This window comes from Danio rerio, chromosome 8 (assembly GCF_052040795.2).
Source record: "Danio rerio strain M-AB ecotype USA chromosome 8, GRCz13ab, whole genome shotgun sequence".
NCBI lineage: Eukaryota > Metazoa > Chordata > Actinopteri > Cypriniformes > Danionidae > Danio > Danio rerio.
In genome coordinates, this window is record NC_141028.1 from 32,289,001 (window position 1) to 32,310,454 (window position 21,454).

The 21,454-nt window shown below is 34.9% G+C and overlaps 1 protein-coding gene across 5 annotated transcripts in view; it reads left to right on the top strand.

The window, feature by feature from the left end:
• The first annotated feature begins 16,242 nt into the window (after positions 1-16,242).
• Positions 16,243-21,454, top strand: part of fancc (FA complementation group C) — a 44,615-nt gene continuing 39,403 nt past the window's right edge. For 2 of the 5 annotated variants that reach the window (XM_087263872.1, XM_087263874.1), the window contains exons 1-2: positions 17,326-17,581; positions 18,650-18,759. The gene's annotated coding sequence lies outside the window, so the exon portion shown is untranslated. Of the gene's footprint in view, positions 16,489-17,325; positions 17,582-18,649; positions 18,760-21,454 lie in introns of those variants that run through there. The other 3 variants (XM_087263870.1, XM_087263873.1, XM_087263871.1) reach the window with 2 other exon arrangements.

Here is a 21,454-nt window from a genome sequence, read left to right on the forward strand (position 1 = left end):
TTCAATTAGAGGTTTACTATCACTTTTCCATTGGTCTTTAATGAAGCAGACAATAAGAAACAGTAGATTGTGTAACTTTTATAGTTTCAAGAGTTCACGCTTAGCACAGTTAGGGCAAGAGGGGGATTTGAGCTCAGGTAGATCTTGAGAACTTCTGCTGTAGCTAATGAACAGATAGAGATAGCTCTTAAGAGATAACTACTTACTAGGAGCATGTCTATGGTGCCAATTTGGATTTGTCAATTAACTTAAGTTGCATGTTTTTGGATGGTGGGAGGATACCGGGGAACCGGGGGAAACCCACGTGAGCAGGTGGAATACGTGTAAAGTCCACACAGAAACGTTGGCTGGCTTGGTAAGGACTAGAACCAGTGACGTTCTTGCTGTAAGGCAACAGTGCTAACCACTGAGCCACCATGCAACCCATCTAGGAAGAAAGGAGGAGTAGGGGTGGAAGGGGGGATTCTTCAAAACAAAGATGGCTGTTATATGGAACTTAAGTATTTATAGGTGCTTAGGAATTGTCTGATTAGTGAATCATAAATTGAAAAAAGTAGGACCAGCCGCAATCAATCGTAAGCATGTGATCCTCTCGAACTTAGTTTATAAATAAACATCACTTAAAATGAATACAGTTTACATAATGAGCTAGTAAATCCATAATTTACCCTCCAAAACTTCATTTTGTCTTTTGCAGAAACAGAAAACACTTTAACTGTCATATGTTAGAGCTCTTGAGACAATTTCCAAACACACGCACACACACACACAAAAACAAGTTGATCGTTAATAGTGAATGAGCAAGAAAATTCAACACGCTCTCGCTGCAATTTGTAACTTTTTGATTTAGTGGCTTATTCGCATTAAATCATTTGATCTCATTCATACAATTTAGCACATATGCTTATCCTCCAATGACTGTTGGGTTTAAGGGTGGGGTTGGGTACCATGTCTCCTTTTTTAAATAATACATTTTCGTACAACTGAACTTGTACAAATTTATACAAATTAGCTATTAAACTGACGAAACGTAAAATAGTTATGTTTCCTCATGAGATCAGGCTGGAAATTTTGACCAAATAGCTCTGCAATTTTAATTCACACTGCACTGAAAAAAAATGTTGTCAATAAAAGTGATCTTGACAATAAACGTAATCTTAGGTGTTTAAAGTTAATAGAAAGACTTGTTAGAGTTTAATCTTTACTTCAGATTGAAGATTTAGAAGTGTTTCATGTATTGCTTTGAGACTTTCATGTATTGTTTTGATTTTTGAGATTACCACCTAGCAGAAGCACCCATGCTTTGCCTGTTGGCAGCTTAATCAGCAAAAATGCAGTTTGTTGCTTTGCTCGGTGAGTAATAACTGTCCTGAAATTAGTTCTGAGATCAGTCTCAATCAACTGTATGTGTAACCAATATGCTTAAAAACGTCTCTTAGTTCTTTTAGAATAACTTCAAATAAAACGAAGAGATTTCGAAATGTACAACACATAATAGACATAGATGATATTATCAAACCTTTGTGTTTGTTAAATAAAAAATACAAATAAACTCTTATTTGATAAAATTATGTCGGATCAAATCAATTGCATTCAATTGTGTAAATATGTTTTTAGTTGGTGCCAAACAAATTAATTTGATGAAAATCCTGCTCTTAAAAAAAGTTCATCCAATGAGTTATTTTTGAGAGTGTAAAGAATTGCTTGGTTCCACACAATCGATTTGTGTTGGGACAACATGAAGGAATTAAGTTAACTTATTTCTTAAAAATGTAAGTAGATTGAACATAAAACAATTGAAAAGCATATAACAAAGATGAAAAATGTGTTGTTTCAGTGCATTTTATATAAGTAGCTTGAACAAGCAGCAAAATATATTATTTTGAGTATAGTTTATAACATTTTAATAAATAATTTATAGACTCACACCGAAGAGAGATCTTAAAAATATTTTGAGACAGCACAACCCATCAAGAATACCCTAGTTGTTACCATATAGCAACACCTGGGCAACCACTTGTAACACTCATAGTATTTTTGTCTCATAGGCAAACATTGCAAAATATACAATTAGATTTGTACATATGAATGGCCGTACCTTAAATCATTATCAAGATTACACAAATAAAAGACCACACTGAGAATCTCTGTCAAAAAGAAGAGTACAGTTGGGGTTGTAAACAAGAATATAAGCATTCTCTGTTTCAGATTGGTCACAGAGCATTCCCTTCTTTCCCCAATGAATCCCTCACTTCCTCACCAGGCAATGAAGGACTGTGCTGAAAAATGTTTGGAATTGCAGTAAAGAGGTTCAGAAGGTGACCATCTCTAGTCATGAAACCTTAGGCTTTCTCAATAACATACAATAGGACGCTAACCACACAGAGACCATGGAGATCTACCAAACCACGTCTTTAAAATCTGAGGGTCTCCATAAATTTTTTTATGAGGACAAGCTCTTTTCAAAGGTGTTTTTTCCACACATTTTACACGTCTGAGTTTACTGAATGACCGATAAGAGAATGTCAATGTGTATTTGTTAACTTAGGCATCATTTTTTTTCAGCGGGTGTCTCCTTTTTGACCTTTCAAAAACAAATCTGAAAACTTCTCACATTTTTGATTTACATGGGTTTGAGTCTTATCTGGACCGCATGGCTTTTCTGTGTGGAGTTTGCATGTTCTCCTCATGTTCATGTTTCCTCCGGGTGCTCCGGTTTCCCCCACAGTCCAAAGACATGCGCTATAGGTGAATTGGATGAACTTAATTGACCATAGTGTATGAGTGTGTGTGAATGTGAGAGTGTATGAGTGTTTCCCAGTACTGGGTTGTGGCTAGAAGGGCATCTGCTGTGTAAAACATATGCTGAAATAGTTGGTGGTTGATTGATTCAGCTGATAAATATGGGACTAAGCCAAAGAAATTAATAAATGAAGGATTTGCATGTTAGGAATAGACATTTCTTGAATTGAGAGGCTGTTTACTTAAGGAATAATTGACAAAGAGCCACTAATTTATGTAACCCACCAAACATCAGGGAAATGTTCAGTTCATGTCTGTACAGTATAGCGTTCAGCAGTTCAGACCCATAGTACTGCATGTTTGAAACAGGTTTAATGTTTTTAAGTCTTATTAGGGACCACTTTCAGAGATCACTGGACTGCCTTTAGACATTAATGCTTTGCAAAACGGGTTTGGTTTCTCAACATCTGATTTGTATGGACCGCTGCAGGAATCAGAGGACTGCTTTCATGGCGGGAAAGGACAGGTTTGTCGCTTAATGGGTGAGCAGGGAACAAAAGAAACAAAATTTATTTATATTAAATGTTTTATTTAAAAGTTAGTAAATACAAAAATAATGAGAATTCGTTAGAAATTTACATGGTCTTAATCAACAGATAACTGTTAACTAGTTAATTATTGGTAAATATTGCGCCCTGAGGTGGTGATGCGGTAATGACATGAATCGGAGTGTGCATTGTTTTCTTATGATCCAGTGGACCTGAGTCAATTATTCCATTATACCATGGTTACCGCACATGAATTTAGTTGGCTATAATGCAATTCTTTTATTCCAATAATCAACTATGAAAATCGTTCTTTGTTTGGTCTGTCGGATTTGGTCCAATTATAGCCTAAAAATCGACATTGAATATTGGGCTTGCTTTGGCCATTGGATTGGGTCTAAAATTTGCCCAACTTTGGACAAATACCCCTTTATCCCAAAATAAAGGGTGGCAATGTGCATACATGAAATTGTGACAGAACCAAAACAAGTTTTAAATTCAGGATTTAATATGAAAAGGTATGCTTTAAACGGTTTATGTTGTTCTAATGTTTATTTATGTACATGCTGTGTGACTTTGAAGTGTTGAATAGATGTAAGAGACACATTCATACATTGGAGAGGAGGAAGTAAACATGGAAATGGGGCATCAGCAGTCAACTATCTCTTATAGTGACTTACTGGCAACAGTGCTGCCATTATTGCTCTGTAAAAAAAGCCTGATAATATCTTACTTATAGTGTAAGCTAGCTAAAAGCTTTGCCTTTTAATTACATTTTCTGGTTTTGATGGTGTTTTTTGTTGTAATCAAATAGGAATTTTTAGCATCAGTTCTCCAGTCTTCAGTCTAAATCGATTCCTCCAAACTCATTAAAATATGCATGTTTTCTGTTGATCAAACATGACTGTTTCGGAATTCATTCATTTATTCAGGATCCATTGATGCATCCTTGCTAAATAAAACTGCATGTGTTAAAATATCTCACTGACTGCAGTGCATTCAGCTTTTAAATATGGTCTTTCCATTATGACTGTTCTAAATGTTTTTCTAATTGTATTTACCTTGACCTCTCTGCAGATACTGTGCAAGGTGACTAATTACAATTCAAAATCAAAGTCATTTTGCTTTCCAGTATAGCTTTACATAGGCAAGTTGTTTCCTTGTTTGAGTTGGTTTTAGTTCTGATGGTGACTCTGAACATTCTCTGAATGTCACAAAGATGGCTATATGCAAACCTTAGAACAGAGGTGTCTCAACAAAGTAACTGGAGGGCAAAGCACTGCAGAGCTTAGTTCCAACTCTGCTTCATCACACTTACCTGATTCAGGTAAACCTGAAAGACTCAATTGGTTTGACCAATTATGTTTAATTAGGGTTAAAGCTAAAATGTGCAGAGCTGTGGCTCTTCAGGAACCATTCCAGAAGTTTGACACCTCTGCATTAGTGGAGATATGCAATATCGGATAGATGTCCCCAGTTGGCTGGATAGTCAGATGTTTAAATACCAAACCTGTTTTACATGTTCACTGATGTCCAAAAGCAGTCCTAATGAGACGTTTAAATACCGAACCGTTCTTGCACATCTGGTGTCCAAAAATATCCCAAATCATCTATGTTAGATGTTCAAATACCAAAGAAGTTTTACATGTCCTCTGACCTCCAAATGCAGTCCTAACTAGACAAACTACCAAAACGGTTTTGCATGTCCACTGACATCTAAAAATGTCTCTCATCAGATATTTACTGTACAAATCAAACTGTATTTATGTCATCTAACATCCAAAACATCCCTAATCATACATTCAAATACCAAAGCTATGTCCACTGATGTCCAAAAGCAGTCCCAAGTTATAACGTTGCAAAAACTTTTTGTCACTTGGACATTAATAAACATCTAAAAAAATATGTTGCAAAAATGTTCCTTTTTGCTCCTCAGTAGACGTCTTTTAAGCATTCACTGGTTATGTCGCCATGACAGCTGTCGCAAAAACATGTATTAAAGCTCCTCAGTGGACGTTTTTTGAACATACAACAAAGACATATTTTGAAAGTGAAACCTGTTTTGTATATGATGCTCAAAAACCAAATGCTGAAGCTGTTTTGCACATTTTTAATATCTAACAAGGTCTCAAGTCAGACATCAAAATATCAAACCTGTACTGCATGTTTAATGACATTTATAAGCAGTTCTAGTGAGATGTTCAGATAATGAACCTGTTTTGTATGTACAGCAGACTTCTAAAAAAGGTAGTCTGATCTACCGGATGTAAAACAGCCATGATCTGATCATCTCCCAGACACAGTACATGGGCAATGTTTATGTTTAAGTTATATGTTGTTGTTTTTTTTTTATTATTTATCTTACTTATCTGCTGCCGCTTTCAGAATGGCTATAAAATGGTGTTCAACTTCAGCACAGCACATAATCAGTACCTGAGGTAATCACTTGTATAAATGACAACAATGTCCCAAAGAAAATATTTTAAATTTATTCATGCTAGGCTAGTAGTTGGAAAACCACTTTTATTCCTCAAAATGCTGTTTTTGTGTAAACAAACATTCAAAACACGTCAAACCTTCCAGATTTACTTGAAAATGGTGTCTTGTAAATGCCACTCTGGGAAGAAGAACCTCATACGATGCATATTAGCCCCAATCTAAAGACTAATAAAGTCCTTGGTGCAGATATAAACGAAAAGCAGATGATCATTATTCATCCTGGTGTGCTAACCATTAGTCCTCAACCAGTACAATCCTCCTCTGATCCCTGAGAATGACAAGGAAGGACAAAAAGCCATGTAAACACAATTAACTCAATAGCCGACAAAAAAGACAACAACCACACCTTATTAATTTTCAGCTCCGATGATGGCATTACAAGAGCATGAGAACACAGACCAGCTTATTTACACATGGCTTAGAGATCAGAGCTCTCATAAGTCCAACAAACAGATCAAATAGGGGGAAATTCATTTGAAAGTGCTTGGTCGCATGAGAGAAATTACCAGATAAAAGCCTAAGGCCTCCTTTATAAAGACATGTACATGATGTCAGAGCATGAAATGTGCTTATCATGATGATTTACAAAATGCTGTTAATACCCAAAGATGTTTCTAAATGCATTACTCTTTATGGTGGCAGTTTGTCTTAAATCCAAGTGCTATGCGAACCAGTACATCAAAGCCCATAAACATGGTATAAGCCTGTTACTTATTTCTGCTAAATAGTTGATATATAAATGCATAATACGATTGATGGTTTCTATTTACATTTTCAGAATCAGTAAGATTATTTTAATTACTGGTAAATGAGAACATTCTATGTACACTCATTTTCACGTTACAGTTTTACCATAGGATGAGATCCAAGGAATTTAGGATCATGCATTTTAATTATTTCAAAGACATAACACCAATGAACACTATATACTGTATATCATATAATACAATAATAATAATAATAATAATATAATGTCCAGTAAAAAGTAAACTAATATAATTCCCTGTATGCCCTAGCATTTTATTCTACATTTTCCACTTAACATAATGAGTTTTGTTTAAATGACTCCTATAAATGTGCTTAAGCTCATGAAAGATTGATACTATCATTTTTATAATATTTGATATTTCATGTGCTCTTTTTACCACAATATATTAATAGTAGAAAAGAGATTTTAAAAGATGTGAAACCTGTGAACACTGACCACTGAACAGTTTTAACAGTATTAAAGTTTGATCCCAAAACCTTAAGCATGCTTGATGCATAAGAACCAATGACGTTTATTCTTGCATGTCACATAGGATAAATTACTGTATGTATGAATAACTGGAAAAAAACAACCCAGGGTCATTACTGATACATTCTGCAGACCATGAAATGCATCCCAGAAGTTACATCTTTTTGCAGTTTTTGTTTTTCACAAATCCACCACTTTGCACACTTTTTCAGATTTCAAATTTCTCCCACGTGTGACATTTGCACCTGCTGTTTTCATGTAAATCCACCAGAGGCCGCAGTCTACTGACTGACTGACCGACCAACTGACCAGTCGCCCCACCAACCCACCCCCTTCCCTAAACCTGACTGACAGTGTTTTGAAAAGCAATTCAGAAAAAGAAAAGCCCTCGTGGTGATTTTTACCACAATTTTAGATCTTACAATGTTCTCACCCTGTTATTTACTTGTTTGACTTATTTTTGTCTCTTGTTTTTGTTATACCTGTTTTCTGAAACAAATCTTTGCTAAATTCGAACCTCACCGTCGCAGTCAACACTTCTCTGCATCTTAAGTCCGCCGACGTACTCGGTGAGCTACTGGGTAAACTGATAACAGTGGAAAAGCCATCAGCCATACTGCCCTGTACAGTTTGGTTTAAAGACAAAATGCAGCCATACATTGCTCTTGCTACATAATTCCTGCTCTCCGAATTGTATATGGGGTATGTTGTCACAATGAGCTAAAAATTAATTCTTACAAAAAAAAGTTCTTACACATGAAGCAGAGATCACTGTAAAAATTGCTGGGTTCCACACAATCTATTTGTGCTGCGACAACATGAATTAATTAGGTTAACTAATGCAGGGTTCCACACTATTTCTTCATGTTGACCCAACACAAATCGATTAAGTTAACTTAACACTTTTAACAAATTTATGTGGATTGAACATAAAAAATTAAGTTGTCCCAACGAAATCTCAAGAATTGTGTTGTTTCAGCTCATTTTAATTCATTAATTTGAACAAGTAAAAAAATTGAGTGTGAATTGAATTCAAAACTATTAAGTTGTCCCAAAAAAACTCAACATTTTGTCACGTTATAATTATAAGGTTCACTAAAAAAAGTGTTGCGTGCAGAACTGTTGCAAACAATTTATTTGTGTTGAATTTAAACAAACAAATTAAGTTTAATAATGGTCAACTTAATTTGTTTGTTTAAATTCAGCCCAAATAAATTGTTTACAACCACTTAACGTAAAAAAAAGAATAAATTCAAGGAATCATCTTTAAATATTTTTTTTCAGTGTTTTATCTGACATTTTTTTTTGTCAAAATTGAGTTATTCACATATTTTTATTAAATGAAAACTTATTTACACTATGTGATTTTTTTATAAGTTGTTTACATTTTAAGACTTTATTAAAAAATAAAAATATCTTATCCACAAAGTCAAACTTTAGCTTGACTCTTTAAGGTTCTTTCTGTGAGCCAACCAGCATTTCGAATGCACACATGAGGGCGTTTCAGTCTCAGCTTTCTTTGTCATTCCGCCGGACTGCTCCATTGCCAGTGGGAAAGACCAGAAAGAAACAAAAGAGAAACTCGAAACTAAAAAGATGTGTGTAAATGTGATGATTCAGAAGCATTTTTTGACATTGAGATGAAATGTTAAATTTTACATTGTTGAAAAGAAAACAGTTATTAAAAAAATGTAATATATTAAATGTGAAATATTTTTATTTGTTTATATATAGTCAGTAGAAGATGTTTCAGTGTTGCTCATTGTCTGTTTTCTTTTAAAGTTTTTAAATTTTATATTACGCCTTGAAGGGCAAATATGAATTTAATTCATGGGGCACATAATTCAATAAATATAATTCAGTAATTCATATAAAGCATACATTTCAATTAATTATTCCCATATTACCAATATTACCATATTAATTACATAAAATTAACATATGCACTGGACAAAATATTTTTCATATGCTTGTACGCTTAATTAGAACAAGAAAAATAATATTCATCCTAAAACATGCAATACATTTTTAATTTCTCAATTAAATGAACATTTTTCAAACATCAACATATTGTTACAACACCATTTAAAAAAAACTTTTACACAACTGTTACACACATATTGTTTGCTATATGAAAAGCAAAAACTTTTAATCTCAATGTTCTCAAAATCACTTAGAATGCAGATAGAACCTTATAATTCAAGGTGACACTTTGTGTTTATTCAGCGTTCAGTCAACGTTACTTTTAGAGTGATGGTTGACCTTTTGTTTATGTTTACTGATCAATAATTATACATGAACAAAATCCCATATTAAATTTGCTCTCTCTGACTTAGATAAATTTATGTATTGCATAATAGTTGCAAAATTTTTTTGTAGTTTTTTGTAGTTTGTTGTTTTAGATAACTCTCAATTTAGAGACAGAAATATCTTAGATTTGATCTAAAAATCCCTTCATGTGAGTTCTGAAGATGAACAAAGCTCTTACAGGTTTGAAACATTGTGAGGGTGAGTAAATGATGAGAGGATTTACAATTCGGAGTGAACTCACTCTTTAAATGAATGCTCTATCATTTCAACTCAGACACCGAAAAGAACACAAACATAGACTCTCATTCTTCAATCTCACAGCACCGTTAATTCATCATGGGATACTGAGCAGGGATTTTAACACAAAGCCCTTTCCCACATGATCACACTATTGAGTAATGAGGAGTGTGTAGTCGATTGCTCCCCCAAAAAACAGACAGCAGATTCCTCCACGCAAGATTTATGAATTCTGAGCAAGACAGGACATCTGTTTTTTCATCTCCCGTCTGAAAGATGTTCCAGTCTCTTGATACCATTTTTTACTGTCTAATTGCTTTTGCTCTCTTCGAGTTGAACTTGGATATTACTTTCTGTATTTAAAGCCATTAAACATTTGTTCCATGTCCAATGCTAATTTGTCATCAGATGAACATAGTAGCCTCCACATTGTGACTCTGACTCTCTTCCGACAGAAAATTGGGTTGCGTCATATTTTGATTCAGTAGCACTAGTAGTATTCACTGCACTAAATTAAACTGGCAACCTCTACTGATCCACTCAAAGTGGTCATGACATGAGAAATCAAATTTACCTTGGTCTTTTGACACATAAGATGCCTTTGTACTACTAAATCATTCTAGTTTAGCTTTAAACGTCCTCATAATGTTAACAAAACATTTATTTGTCAAAAATGAAGGAACAAGTGGAGTTTTAAATAAATATTTTTAAAGATTTTAAAGATGAGGCACATACACTGAAAAAAATGATGTCTGCAAAATTGTTGCAAACAATTTATTTGTGTTGAATTTAAACAAACTAATTAAATTGAGTAATGTTCAACTTAATTTATTTGTTTAAATTCAACATAAACAAATTGTTTACAACACCTTAACTTAAAAAAATTAAGTAAATTCAAGGAATCATCCTTTAATAATTTTTTTCAGTGTAGTAATGGAGAAAAGTTTTACTTTACTTTTATCATATATTAGTGGGAATATTAAAGGTGCCACAGAATGAAAATCTGGATATACATACTTACTTATTTCCAGAGTTTATTCCGCCAAAGGTCGATCTCCCGAGGTATCTGTCCTGTGCCATTCTTTCTACTTGTAACCCATCCTTGTGATGTCTACCATTAGGTCACGTCCAATTTCTTGGATGTCCTCTCTTTCGTTTCCCTTGAGGATTCCATCTGAAAACCTGTCTGGTGATGCTAGAGAGTGGTGTGCAAAGGGAGTGCCCAATCCAACCTCATCCTCTCTTCTAGATTTCTGCTTCTGATAAGGGTTGACAGGTCCTTCCCCATAGGTTGGTGTTACTGATCTTGTTGGTGTAAGCGAATGTTTAGACTCTTTCTGAGACAGGTGTTGATGAATGTCTGGATTCTCCAGGTTATAGTTTTGGTTGTCCTCCAGGTTTCGACCAGTACACCAATACTGACTTCACAATGGAGTTAAACAGATGAGTCTTGGTGGTCAAAGTAAGTTCTCTCGAAACCCAGATGTTCTTGAGCTCGGTGCATATTTTTTCCAGAGGTTGTTAACAATTCTTGCCTGTGTTTTCATATAAGTTGAAGCCACAAATCACATCTCTGTCAGCACCTTTTGTTATAATGTATCCTATATTTCAATGTAGGGCTAAATTCTAAGATTCTAAATGGGCTTGTAAAACATTTTCTGGAGAATTTTAGAACATAACTACACAAACCACAAACTGTACTATGTAGATATCAGAGAACAATATAACATATTGTAGCAATGTGTCCTATAGCACTTTTAAAACAGTACACTAATTGCTCTTGGTGTAAAAAGCTTTAACTTTGTTTACTTTTGTCAAATTCCAGTAATTTAGGAAGTGGCGTCTAAAAGCCTATTTGACTAAAATTTGCATTTAACAATGGCATTGGCTTTTAATAACTTAGTTTAAATCTGTGTGCTGACCAGCAGAAAATATAAAGAGTGTTCACACTACCAGTTTGGTTTCATGTCCATATCTATTGAGAATATATGAAGAGTTAACAAAATATGAAAGGATCCAAAACATCAGGAATACACACACACACGCACGCACGCACGCACGCACACACACACACACACACACAAAGTTCTGCTGCAAGAAGATCAATTTCTGACAAGTGTATTGAGATATAAAGGGCAACATAAAAACACAGATACACTTAATTATAATTTTTATGGGCCCATTTTCTGATACAATGTTCCATTTAAATGTCTTTGGTTGTGTACAGTTAAACTACAAGTAAAACTGCACAAGACTGACCCATCTTTTCAGTGGTTTGAATGACAGCTTACAGACTGATTCAAATCAACCAGTTTTGAAGTGAATTGAGGCCAATAATTTCAGCATTCACACTTATTCAAATGCAGTGTGGGCTTGTTTAGAAGTGGATTGAGACCCATTCCAGTGGTTTGGCAAATAAGATCACACTTATTCAAGTGAATTGTACAATGAACAGTGTTTGTTTGGAAGTGGATTAAGGACAAAATATTAATTGTTCACACTTATTCAAATGAATTGTTCTAACACAGTTTGTTTAGAAGTTGATTGAGACCCATTTCAGTTGTTCAGATGGCAGAGTTTAAGCTCAGTTAAATTAAATGCAATATCAGTTTATTTAGAAGTGGATTGAGTCTCATGTATTCAGTGTTCACACTTATTTAAATGCATTTTACTAACAGAGTTTGTAAAGAAGTGGATTGAGTCCCATCTTTTAAGTGTTTATACATAACCAAATACATTGTACTAACAGCTTGTTAAGAAATCAATTGAGTGGTTATCAGTGCTTGAGATGGCAATGTTCATTCTCATTTATATCTACCACATTAACCATTTGTTTAGAAGTTCAGACTAATCTTTATGAAACTTCGTTTAAAGACAATATATTTTGTGTTAAATCCATAAAGAGTCATTTAAGTCTAATTTGTTGTCATAGTTCATTTCATGCCATTTTGCTCAATCAAACATTTTCATGGCTGCACTTGATCAAAATTAGGGCACCGGTGATAAAAGTGTCCAGAAAAGTCCATTGCCATCCAAAGCATGGTAACCTAAGCAGAGCCAGGTTGGTCTGGCCACACCTTGTCTGTGAGCTTCTGTTCTGTGTGAGTTAGGATCCATTCTGAAGCCAGCTGGCTCCGATTCTACTTCATGTGGGCGGCAGTAATGCAGGCAGCCAGCACATTTTCATTCAATATAAATAAAAAGATTGGAGGGAACTCTGCCGTCCTGTACAGGCGGTCACATATTCAACGTGTAACCACATTGCATGTAAAACTACAAACCTAGATTTTAGGAAAAAAGAACGTTCAGCGAAAAAATGCTGAAAAAACTCTCATTTCAACCCCGTCGGGCAAGAAGTGGTTAAGAGACCCGCTGCCAGGTACAGAAATGAAACTGGTCTGGATCTAAACTGAACTAATTTGTCAGCACTACCATCTGTGCGGCTCTCGGTCTCTGGCTCGCAGACAGGCTTCAGCGGTTGACATCCTACCCCTGTCAAACTGCTTGGAAGATATGAGTGTTTCTCATGATTTGGCCAAGGGGAAGCTCTGCACCTACCACCCACTTAGTGATCTCAGAGCTGGACATGGCAGGCTTCTGCCAATACCCCTCTCCATCATTTCGACCCCCTCCACCCTGACTATTTTCTCACTTCGACTCCTTTTTTTCCCACATTCAAATCTCTTATATCCTCCCAACTCTTGATCGACCATTTTGAGCTCAGGGAAAAACACACATGCTTTCTAACCCAGGCATTAAACCGCATTTTTCTGTGTGTTCTTTATTCCTATTTGGATGACCAAAGACGTTCTGCACAGACCAGATGTATTTTTATGTAATGACCAAAGGAATCTGGCCTGAACTGACCTAAATTTACTTTGGACACACACGTACACACAATCACAATGCGTTTATTCCCCCCAGTCAGAAATGCAAGCATATTTATGTGATTTCATTTTTTACTTCGCAATTACACTATGGTAATTACACCATCACTATCGGAAAAATCAATTGCCTGATGCATTATGATAGAAAATTGCCATAAATCCAAGAAAAATGTCCAAAGTAGTTGTGTTATTGCAGAACGCTTTATATGCATTCACACACGAATGATTAAAATGAATTATTGCAATAAATATTTGTTTGACTTGGTAGTGCGCATAGAGGCTTTTCTGTGCAGCCTTTCCATTTGGTGAGTGAGCCAGAAGCACCACCCAGCTCTAAGAAAAACACACACATGCACACACACACACACACGTTTGTGTGTAGAAAACCACAGGGGTAGTGAGCTCTAATCTGGAGCCACAAGCCCACTTTAAACACATTCCCCAAGTTATAGCCTCTGCTTCACACCAACCTCTCCCTGAAACACACAATCTTTCCCTCTGTTCCTCTTTCTCCACTTTGCATTACAACATACATGTCACAACCCCCCCCCCCTCCTCCACACACACACACACACACACACACACACACACTCACATACACACACACTCAAATATGGTGCTATTACCTCTGTTTAAACAACTGTTGTAATTCGTATGCTGGGGCGGCCTTGAGGAAGCTCTGTTCCCCAAAAGCAGGACCTCCGTGCATTTGTTTTTGGTTCCAGACCTCTGATTTCTTACTGCTGGTATGCGCTAGACTCCAGATCCTGCTTTCTGCTTACCTTAAACAGTCTTCCCATTGTACGAGGCGCAGAGCTTATACCTCACTGTGATTGCCCAGTCACTAAATGAAATGTGTGCATAACATCATCTAACTGTCCTGCATGTCTGAAAGTTTTGGCCATGGTGGTAAGATAAGGGGGCTGAGCAAAACACACACATTCAGCTGTCAAGTAGAGTGATTACAAAACTTATATTGTATGCATAAGCAATACAGATCTATGGCCATACAACGTTTGGTGGATAAATTTCACAAAACCTTCCAAAAACAAGGGTGGTTAATAAAATGAAATAAAATAAAATAAAATGTAAATTTTGGTATTGTGTGGTAGAATTTGTTTCTCTAGAAAATAGTGCTATTTTAGTTGTAAATATGAGTTTTCATTTTTATATTATTCATGTTAATTTTAGATAAAATTTGCAGATATTTGTTGATTTTTATGTTTTTTTTTTTGTTGTTGTTAATTTCGGAAGAAATATATATATTTATACAACAGTTGTCTATTTCTCGAATCTGTTTGGCTGATAGCGGTACAATATTCTGTAATAACAGCACTTGTACGGCCTCTTCACCCTTCTGTATTACTCCGCACACATAGAGTGACAGCAGATCAATAAACTCAATACAGTTAAATATTGCAGATGTTGGGCAACATATTGTACTTTTGAAGCTTTTTTAGGCAAGAATTTAGTTGTTTAGATTGCAGCTATGCAGTTTATTCATAAGGACAGTGCCAATTTTAAATATTGAAAATTTTGGAGATACAACACATCGGCAGCCACCTGCCTGTCATTGAGCAGAGCAAAGAAGGTTGACAATGTCCATCCACAAGATGGCGACAAAGACTGCATACTAAGACCTTAGAGGAGAAAACTCAGCATAATTTCGAACTACAGATGATCAAATTAATATTAAACTGGCAAGTGACTTTCTTTGTCAGTCTCATTCTTTTGTATGTTGTGGTGCAGTTTTTGTACCAAAGTCTGGTAGTGTTTGCTTTGACTTTTTCAGGGTTAATTATTGATATCCCAATTGCAACAGATAAATACTAGGAAATCTCTATAGACTGATGACATTTAATACCGTTTAGCCTTATAATCTTAAAATGTCAGCAAAATTAGCAGTTTTTGTCATCACTTTAGATATTACACTAGAGATTCATTCAAATACTAGCTCTAAAGTAATGTTTGTGAAGTAGCGACGACAGCTGCAGATGTGAATGAGTGGCGGAAGAAAGTAGTTACTCTTGCAAAAGGATTTTTTAGACTCTCTGTGTTTGATTTTCTTTTTATACACATGATTATGTTGTCGAACTGTAGTGTAAAATGCAATACCACACTCGTAGCAGTGTGATATCATTTAACTACAGCCATATTGCACTGCTACTCATGTGATATTGCTCATATCTAAATATATTATATATAAATGAATTTTATTTCTCATAATGCTGTGGGCATGTTATAAAACAACATTTTACTATGAGTATTATTATATGTATATTTTTAATGACCATTTTAGATATATAACACTTTAATGCATGTATGCCATAAAGCAAAAAAGGTCATTAAAGTGCAAGTAAACAAGCAAGCAATAAAGTAAGTTAGTAAATAAGTAAGTAAATAAATAAATGAACATCTCTTTCTCTAACAAACTCATTTTAGCTACTTCGGCAATAAATCCAAATTTCTCCATCAGTTCCTGTTTAACATCTGTTATTTTTCAATGCCAGAACTTTTAACATCAAAGATGCTAAATCAGTGTTATACTTGTAAAAATTCTAAGAACAGCACATAAATAAACTTGCCTCGTCCTGCACTGCAGCTCAGTGTTGAACTTAAGTTTAACCACACACATCCACTTGTGTCCAGGCTGCAATAGATGCCTATGAATCCCTTCTATAATCAGTCTGTTTGACAGATCAGAGAACTGTGAAGCCCTGACAACGTGTTTTTTCCGCAAATTACGTTGCAAACCAGGAATGTGTTCTTGTTTGTAAAACTTTTCAAACAACGGAGTGAAATGAGAATTTGAATGAATCATAACAGTGTTCAGGCCAATAGGATTAATCTTCTATCTGAACCACTTTACAGGAGATCTAACTAAATCTGGACAGAGCCCTGAGGTCCTGTAACAGTAGTTTAGAAGTGAACTGAGATGTTCAAACAACTTTAAACAGTGCCACCTAGAGGCCAATGTTGTAATAGTCCTGCAGGAGGATGTGTGAGAAGTGTAGGAAGGATCGAAACTACGGTAAGCTAAAATAAATGCAAACATATTCCAAAATGTGCTTAATATTGTTTAATTAATACAGTTTTAATAACATATTTAAATTAATTTAAGAAAACACAGAGCATGTTAGAGGGAATTGGAAAATAGCTGGTAATTTTCTCACCTTCAGGACAGGTCATCCAAGATGCAAGTTATTTAGGCTAATCCTTCAGTAGAACGTCAAATAAGACTTTTAACTGATATTGTGGTCCTTGGTGTCTTTATATATTACACATGACTTCTGATGAAACACCGAGGATGAAGAAATGAACATTGTTTACAAGTTAAACTGCCTTGTGGTGTCAAAAAAGGGAATTAATTTGATTTTACTCGCATGAGTCTTCTTTTTCTTCTTTTACTCTCAAATCTCGATGTGTTTGTTTCAGCAATATATATATATATATATATATATATATATGTTAATTTGTAATAGCGTTCATATATTAGTAAAATAAGTTTAAAATATAAAAAGAAATGAACTATTTTTGCTATGAGACGTAAGGACCATGGCCTTAAAGCCTGCTACAAACAACAACACTTTGTGAATATTGGGGTTAAACTGCCACATTTATTTTTCATTTACATGGATGCATTTTAAAATGTATTTCAAAATGTTTGCAAATCATGTTTTAAGACAACAGGATGGCTAAAATATCTTCTTATTTGTTGTTTCATTGAAAAGAAAATGTGAAAGTGTACCTTGACTGAGATTAAACAACACGCAGCTTTGATTACTGTACCCTCTGCTCTTTGGCGCGCTTCACTACACGCTGCGCTTTTGTCCCGCCCTTTTTTAGAGGCGCGCAACCAACCAATAGCAGATGACAACATCCGGTTTAGTTTTCTGAGAGGGAAGTTCAGAAAAAGATTTTGTACAGCCGCGAAAATTCATATTGCGTTCAGCAATGTTTTGTAGAGTTACTTTAGATCATAGAGAACGTATGGCAGTAAATGAATGTCAGCAGAAAGCCTGAACTAAAAGCACGTCGTGATAGTGAGCGGCTGCAAAACACAAGGGCAGTTTGTCCTTGCAGACATCATCCAGTCGACACCCTTCAGCCTGCCAAATCAAAAGGTAACGTTAACTTCTAAAGTTTCGTTTGTTTATTAGCATTTAAATACACCTTTAGTCGGACTGTGTGTGATTGTTATGTAGTTTAATCTGACGCATTTTTAAGAGCGAGACCTTGCTCATGAATATTAATAAGATGACGCAAAACGCCAGGAATTTTACTATTCATGACCATTCTTTTTTATTTATTTCATTTTAAATTGTGTTTTAGCAATACAATCATATAAATAACTATGATATTGGATGGCATCAAATACAATAGTAAAACAGGCAAACAATGTAATTAATTAGTAATACTAATAATAATATTAAAAAAGCAAATTACAGAGGCAAACATTTCTAATTATATAATATTTACAAAGTACTTAAAAAGTTTCACAGTTTTTACACTTTACTGTAAACATTTTGTAATAGTAATTAAATAATTTGTCACAAAAATAATTCAGCAAAAGCTAAATTGGCCGTAGTGTTTGTGTGTGTGTTTGTGTGTGTGTGTGTGTGTGTGAATGCAAAAGTGTATGGGTGTTTCCCAGAGCTGGGTTGCAGCTGGAGGGGCATCCGCTGCATAAAACACATGCTGGATAAGTTGGCGGTTCATTTTGGTATGGCGACCCCAAATTAATAAAGGGACTTAGCCGAAAAGAAAATAAACGAATGAATGAAAATTCTGCAAATTAGGTAATGGTGTAGAAAGTTTACATTTGCGAATATAATATTTGCCCATTAAAATAAATAAGTTGCATATATGGTCTATGTTAAGTTTGTTGTGAGAAAAGTGAAAAGTAATGCACACAGAAAAATCAATGTTAAGAACAAGAATAAGTGAAAGAATAAGTAAAAAGAACAGATAAGTTGGACCAAAACACTTGTGCGCTAATTCATCTTTACAATCTTAGGTTTTCCCCAACCCAAAATTCTGTTCAAAATACATTCTGAGAATCAGCAAGTAGAGGAACAGGAACAGATTTAAAGAACAGTTTAGTGTTATTCAGTCCATCAATGTACATGTATTCTGAACTCGTTTTGAGAGGAATATTAGTGATGCTAACGTGAGCCCCTGTGTCACCCAAGGCTTAACATTGCCGGCCTCCTAACATTGCATGAACAAATGGTCTGGGGTCAGCTACGTCACAACCACCTGAGGCCGCTGACCCCTATTCTTCACCCACCAAAGAGGATAGGTTTGTTCTGTGTGTGGTAAATTCCTGTTCATAGCTACTACAACCTGTATATAATGTTCATAATACATCCATCTGTAAATATTACCCATAGTTGTTTTTATAATTGCACTTTATAACTTTTACCTATATCCTGCGCTTGCTGCTACTGCACTCTTGGTTAGACCTAAACTGCACTTCATTGCCTTGTACTTGTACATTGTTTAATGACAATAAAGTTGAATCTAATCTAATCTTTCTATGGGGCATTTGGCAAAAAGATGATCAATCAGTCAATCGATTCAAGACTTGAGTTACAAAATACACAAATTAAATGACATATTATGTAACTCTTTGTAATTGTAATTCTTGAATTTGTTGTTTTCTGCAGTGTTTTCTGGTTTGCTGAGGAAAAGGTTAATTAATTAATTTAATTAAGTTTATAAAACAGAATGCCCCTTTTTACTGTTATATGTCAACTAAACAAAACAAACAAACATTTTTAACCTGGGTTTTTCTAGGGCTGCACAATTATTATCACCATTATTTTATTGTGATAATAATCTATGCAATATAAATATTGAAGACGTGTGATGAATTGCATTTATGTTATTCATTGATTGTTTATCTAGATTTGACCAATCAGTTGGGGCATTACTATCTCTCCTTTAAATACTAATGGCAGGAGCCGATATGAGAGGAAAAATGACAACAGCTGTTTTCACTCATAGTCGATTAAAGAATAAATGTTTGCACCGTGACACAGATTTTTTTTTTCTAAATTAGAGTTAGTTTTGTTTTAAGTTCTGTTTAACAGACAGAAGATTTTTTTCAATACATTTCTAAACATAATAGTTTTAATAACTCATTTCTAATAACTAATTTATTTTATCTTTGCCATGATGACAGTAAATAATATTTTGCTAGATATTTGTCAAGACAAAAGTATTCAGCTTAAAGTGCATTTTAAAGGCTCAACTAGGTTAATTGGGCAAGTTAGGGTTGTTAGGCAAGTAATTGTATAATGATGGTTTGTTCTGTAGAAAATTCCAATAATATATTGCGTAATGGGAATAATGATCTTGACCTTAAAATTGTTTTAAAAAAATGTTGAACTGCTTTTTTTGTAGGCAAAATAAAACAAGACTTTTCCCAGAAGAAAAGTAAATATAGTAACTACTTTGAAAAATTCTTGCTCTGTTGAAAATCATTTTAGAAATATAAAAAAAAAGTTACAGAAGGGCGAATAAGTTTGACTTTTGCATATTTTTAAGTATCATTCAGCCCTTGCTTTTATTCAATGTTCAGATTTCTATGCTTTAAATATAAACACAAATAATTGAGTATTTATTTAAAAAATATTTTGTTTTCTAATTTAAATCAAGCATTTCTGAAAACTTTAAAACATGTGCAACTTCTAACTTTTTCTATTTAAAAAAAAATCGGATGTAATCAATCGGCTGGTAAAGTATGGACTCTCAAGATTTTTTTGTGTGATTAAAAAAACACATATACTTAAGCATTCTGTCCTTTTTCGGTCTTGTTACATCATGTCTTCCTTTTTTATTTAGATGTTTTTGGTCTGTGTTGCATTAATATTTCATAATATCTTTTCAATGGCCCCCTGCTTGTTTAGTGTTTACCTGGTTTTCTGAAATGAATTGAACAGAAACACAGCAATCGCACAAGAGCTCATTTTAATCATACTCAAGACACCCTCAGTCTGCTAAATGTACCCCTCGCCCTCAATCAACCACAAGCTCGCATTTAGCTCTGACTCTGTTTAATCAACCACTGATGAATAGAAGCAAGTACTGTTGATGTTTTCATTGTGCATTAATAATAATAAGAAAAGATCTGCGACGATTTCCTTTTCACCACAACTTCATTAGCATTAGATCAGATCATTCTAAATATAAAATGTCGACCCTAAAAATGCTGAAACATACAAAGAAAAATTTATTATCAAACAATAGTGTGACTCTGAAAATAGTAGAGACATCACATGCAATCAGTCCACCAAAAGATCAAATCATCTGAGCAGAGTTTATTATTGGGACTTCAGGGATGATTAAATAATGTGACATTGTTGAGTGGAGTACAAAAACATGTTTGCCCTCCAGCTAAGAATGTCAAATCCATTAGCACCATGGTAAATGGAGCTTCAATAATAGCTTCACTCAGACACCAGCTGTCTGAGCAGACATTTTTTATACCCCTTTATTTAATTTTGGTTTTAACCAGCCAACCAAACCAAATCAAACGATTGTCAGGCAGACCTGTTTTACTCTGCTCTTGACTGTTGCTTGTCAGGGGCCTAATTATACATTTGTAGTCATGTTTTTTTTCTGTCTGGCATACAGTCAGGACATTAGTATGTGTTGGTACGTGTCAATGTTGACACTCTCCAGCGCATAGCATAGCCCAAATAATTTTACACTTGTACAAATTCAGCTAGCGCTCTACCAGTATTCTGTGTTGAAATTACACCCATCTTGGCCGTGGCAGTTTATTGGCCAGGCGTCTGCGTCCCCCGAAGGACTGGTGAAAGCTGTGAGGGGATGACAAGTCAACAAGAAGCGTTTGTTCATAGTTTGGTTTGATGAAAAAAAAGGAAAGAAAGGCTAATTATATATTTACATTGTCTCACCCAAGGGATTTTTCCAGCAGGGGTGATGGCAAGACATTAAACGACTCCGCCGTTACGAGCGGATCATAA